We start from the raw sequence: 5,179 nt of genomic DNA, 5'->3' as shown, positions 1-5,179 counted from the left end.
CTGAAGTCTGAACCCCCAACACTGCCCTCAGTCTGCTATGCTAGTGGATCCTGTCCTATTTGGAGTCCCCACCTGTTTCTCAGCCAAGGTCATCACTCCTTCCTTGTCTAGCCCTACTTGTCTGCATATCAACTCAGCCACTCTTGCCCATATCTGCAGTGTCACCTGGTCCAGGTCTAATGACCACTGCCACTCAGAGCCCAGTGTCTACAAACCTACACCTATTGCTGGAGCAAGTCAGCCCACCATGGAAGCTGATGGCAGCTGCTTCCCACCCACAGTCTGGAACCTCAGCAGTCCCCGGTCTCCTCCTTACCTCCCATCCCCTATACCATGAGGTCTCTGTCTCTCTGTCTCTGTCTATCTCTCTCTGTCTCAGTCTCTCTGTCTCTGTCTCTCTGTCTCTCTCTGTCTATCTCTCTGTCTCAGTCTCTCTCTCTGTCTCAGTATCCCTCTCTGTCTCTGTCTCTGTCTCTCTGTCTCTCTGTCTCTGTCTCTCTGTCTCTCTCTCTGTCTCTCTCTCTCTCTCTCAGCAAATAGAGACACTGCCATACACTCCCTGGGAGCTCCCTTTCCTCTGAGTATTTCTCCCTTAAGATGTCGCCTCTCCAGGGTCCCCATACCTTCCTCCTTTTGTCTATGCCTCTCCATCCAGACACCCAGAATCTAAGAATGGCCGACCCAGCAGACAAGCCCCTTGAACCTAACTTCTCCAGGCCTTCAACCACTCTGTTCCTAGTCAGATTTCACCCTTCTCCCCCTTTCTTTTTTCTAGCTTCCTTCCCACCTTCTGAAATCTCTTTTCCAAAACCCTTCTCTGTCCACCTCTCTCAGTAAGTGCTTTTCATCATTGCTCTTTGGTTGGTTGGGTTGGGTCTGATTTTTGAGACACAGTCTTGTTTTGTAGCACAGGCTAATTTAGAACTCATTATGTATCCAAGACTCACCTTGAACTCGTGCAGCGTTCTGGCCTTGGCATCCCATGTGCTATAATACAGGCATGTGGGTCACACTTAGCTTCATTCTATAAATGTGGACGGTCCCAGAGCCAGCTTTGAGAATAGCTCCAGTATTTCTGAATTGGAGCCCCCCCCACACACAAACACACAAGCACCACATACACATACCACATACACACACCCCACATATACACACACACCACACACATATACCACACACCACACATACACATACACCCCACTCACATACACACATACATCACATACCACACACATACACACACACATACACACACACACATATACCCCACTCACATACACACATACATCACATACCACACAAACATACACACACATGCACACACACACACACACACACACCCCACCCCCTTCCTATGTGTTCTTCCCTCCCAGTCCATCTAGAGCTCAGGCATCCTTATCCCTTCCCAAACATGGGATGTCCCTCCTGTAGCCCATTTCCTACAATGCAATTGAGAACTGGCTTTACTGTATAAACTGATCACATCCTGTCTCAGCCTAAAACTCCCCAGGTGCTCATCAGAAGCTTAAGTTCCAAGAGTGAATCCCTGACTTGCAACAGCCCCCGGCACACTCTCCTCCCCTCCTGTAATGCCAAACAGCAACCACTTACCTTAGCCATTGCTTCTCTGTATAGCATTGTGCCTGCGTCCTAAGACAGACTCAGTCACTGATGTTGGGGAGGTACCCTGTACCGCTCAGTTCCCTCAAAAAAAGCAACTGGCCATTCAAGATGAATGAATAAAACAGTGAAGGATCAAATGAGTGGAAGGTCAGGCGAGCCAAATCTTGGGAGGTTCTCAGAAGCCACCTCTGCCCTTTGACGATGAGCCTGGTCAAAGACTCAAACCTCCAGAACTATTTTTTTTTTTGAGACAGGTTTTCTCTGTGTAGTCCTGGCTGTCCTTGGACTCTGCAGACTAAGCTGGCCTTGAAATCAGAGATCTGCCTGTCTCTGCTTTCCAAGTGCTGGAATTAAAGGCGTGCACTATCACTCCCCAGCTATATATAAAATGTCATTTTAAAATTAATGCCTGAAATAAGTTCCTCTGTGGAGATAGGAAAATTGGTGTCACCCGGGCTTGGGAGAGGTCAAGGGCATGAGTAACATCTAAAATACACAGGGTTTCTTTTGACGATGAGGAAAGTTTTCTAAAATCAACTGGGATTAAGATGTAACTTATTGAATGCAATAAAAACTACGGAATCCTGTCATTTACAACAGCTTGGATAGAACCACAAGTCAGGCAGAGAAGGTTCACTTGATCCCATTCAGTTTAAAGCTGTGGTGGCTCCTGCCCTCAGGAGGCTGATCCAGGAGGACGGCCACAGCTTTGACACCTAAACTACAGGGTTTCAAGACAAATAAGGGCAGAGGTGTGTGCACATAATCCCAGTGAAGGGAAACCTTGGTGTTGGGTGTATGGTGTTCCTTAAGTGCCATCTGCTGTGTGTGTGTGTGTGTGTGTGTGTGTGTGTGTGTGTGTGTGTGTGTGTGTGTGTACTAGGGATTGATCACAGAGCCTTGGGCGAACTAATCAAGTGCTAGGTCACTGAAATATATCCCCAGTCATCTTGCTTTTTGAGACAGTTTCTCCCTGGCTTGGAGCTCACCAAGTAGGCGAGGCTGGCTGCAAGCCCCAGGGACCCATCTCTTTCCCCTTCCCTAGCACCAGGACCACAGTTGTGTAATGCCCAGCTTTTTAAATATAAATTATGGGATTTGAACTCAGGTTCTCATCTTGCAAGGAAAACACTTCTCCACAAGGAGCTTTCTCCCCAGCCCAAAGCACTATACATTTTTAAAAACTAGGAGAAGGTTTCTACCATAAGGAAATGATCAATGGTTGAGGAGATATCTATGTTTAACCCAATTTAAATGGTACAAAGTGTAGAATGTATTGAAACAGTACATGGCATCTCACCCGTGTGTACAATTCATATGTGTTGTTTTGTTTTATTGTGTTTGTTTGTTAAGATAGGGTCTCACCATATAACTCTAGCTGGGCTAGAACTCACTATGTAGACCAGGCTGGCCTTTAACTCGCAGAGATCCTCCTGCCTCCACTTCCTGAGTGCTGGGATTAGAGGTGTGCACAAACACACCTGGTTAGATTTTTGCTTTTCACCTGGGAGGCCGAGGCAGGCATATCTCTGAGTTCAAGGCCAATCTGGTTTACATAACAGGTTCCAGGCTATCCAGGGCTACATATGAGATAGAAGAAGGGGGCAGAGACCCATTAAACCATGCATTTTAGATGGGTGAGTTATATGATATTTGAATTACATTAATAAAGCTATTAAAACCTCCATTAGAAGGTAAAGGGTCTATTAGTACACTCTTGGCATTATAGCTTTTGGGAGGCTGAAGTAGGAGAATTAATATGAGTCTGAGGCCAGCCTGGGCTATATTTCAAGACAGTGTTTCAAAAATTCAAAAATAAATAAATAAATCCCACAGTGGCTTCCCATCCCTTAGAAGGGAAACTCCCTGCAGCACTTAGTGTGACCGCAGAACACACTTAGGTTGGGCTGGGTTCTGTTCTTAAGCACTTTGTAAGGCCCCTTCTCAGTCTCTCTGCTCTCTAATGCAGCCATTGAGCTTCTGCCTGCTTCACAGATGCTGGTAGGTTGAGCAACTTGCTCCAGATGACTTAATTCCCTTGGGTTTGTGTCTAGCCTGGGCACTTCTTGCAGGATGTTGTAAGGACCTGTTTAGAAGCCTGTTTGCCTGGAATGCAGCCCCAGGGACCCAGCCCTAATGTTGGGTTTAGTGTCATATCCCTTCCTCCTGGCCTTTCAGACCCTACTCATGAACAGAGAAAGAAGAGCCAGAGATAGGTCCAGTGGTCTCCCAGTCTTCTACCCAGCTTCTTTTGGGCAAGGACAACTTATTCCAACCCCAATTCCCAGGAGACGCTTCTGGAATCTGTTTTCTTGTGAGCCCTGTGTGATTTCCCTCCTGTCTCTCTTCCTGGGACCTTTCTCTGTAACCAACAACTCTGAAGCTGGCCCAGCCCAGAGCCGTTAGTTACACTCTGGAGCCTGACGAGGTTCCCAAGTGCAGTAGGCAGCACAGGAAGTTTAGATGGGCCCTGCCCGGGACCCTGCCTAACTTTGTCTCTTAAATTAAGCCTCTTATACCCGAGAAGCTGCTACTGTCTCTGGCAGACTGTCAGGTGGCTCTGGATCCCATGGGAACTTAATGGCGTGGACAGAGATGTCTGGAGAGGTATAGTAAGAGTGACCACAACTCCTAGTGGCTAGATAATCAGAGACTCAGCGGAAGTGTCACTCCAACAGAGACAGATAATGTCACCCCACCCAGGTCTCTTGTTCTAACTGGCCCGTTTTCTCCCCCCACCCCTCTGCCCTAATCTCATTCTTAAAGTCCCTGTCCCATCCAGCCCTGTCCATCTGTCAGCACACATTCTCTGTAAGATCTTCTCTAAGCAGCTCTATCCAATGGCTTGGCTTGAGAACAAGCTAAGACAAACTTTTCAGATTCCTACAGAAGTGGAGACTAGCGCATGCAGGGACCAGGCTGGCCATGTCCTCTGACTTGTGCCCAGACCTCCAATAAAAGCCAGACAGTGAAATCTGGAAAATCGGGAGACTCATTGTGCTTTGAGTTCTTCATCGTGTCCCAACCCCCAGCCTGACAACTCCCTCCCTTTTTCTCCCCATGTTCCCCAAGGGAAGCCAGGCCCCAGGGCCTCTGGGGAAGCAAGGAGGCCACTGTGGTTCTTGGAAACAGAAGCTGGTAAAATGCCCTGGTGGCCTAGGAGGCCTGGCTCTCCTTGGGGCACCTGGAACCCTTGGCCCTCTTCAGGTAGTATTCTCTGTTGATACAGAACTGCACTTAGACAGCCCACCCCATCCTCACAGTTCAAAAAAACAAAAACAAAAACAATCAAGACAGACCCTACACACACACACACACACACACACACACACACACACACACACACACCAAGTTGGTTGTCACTCTCTTCTGCAGAATTTCACTCCAGATATATCCCTGAATCCTTCTGCCAGGAGGAGCAGCAAGAAGTGAACCAGTGATACCCAGAGGCAGAAATGAAGAAAGAGCAAACAGAAGTGAGCCTTAGGCCCTCTCTAGAAGGGAAGTCAGGAAATGAGAAAGGATTCCTGCCAAGGCTCCAACACCCGATGCTTCT

At 47.8% G+C, this 5,179-nt stretch overlaps 1 protein-coding gene across 1 annotated transcript in view; it reads right to left on the bottom strand.

The window, feature by feature from the left end:
* Positions 1 to 5,179, bottom strand: part of Trarg1 (trafficking regulator of GLUT4 (SLC2A4) 1) — a 19,288-nt gene that overhangs the window by 13,104 nt on the left and 1,005 nt on the right. The window lies entirely within an intron of this gene.

The sequence above is a fragment of the Mastomys coucha genome, unplaced genomic scaffold (genome assembly GCF_008632895.1).
Source record: "Mastomys coucha isolate ucsf_1 unplaced genomic scaffold, UCSF_Mcou_1 pScaffold5, whole genome shotgun sequence".
Classification (NCBI taxonomy): Eukaryota; Metazoa; Chordata; class Mammalia; order Rodentia; family Muridae; genus Mastomys; species Mastomys coucha.
This window is presented reverse-complemented; position numbering and strand designations above follow the sequence as displayed.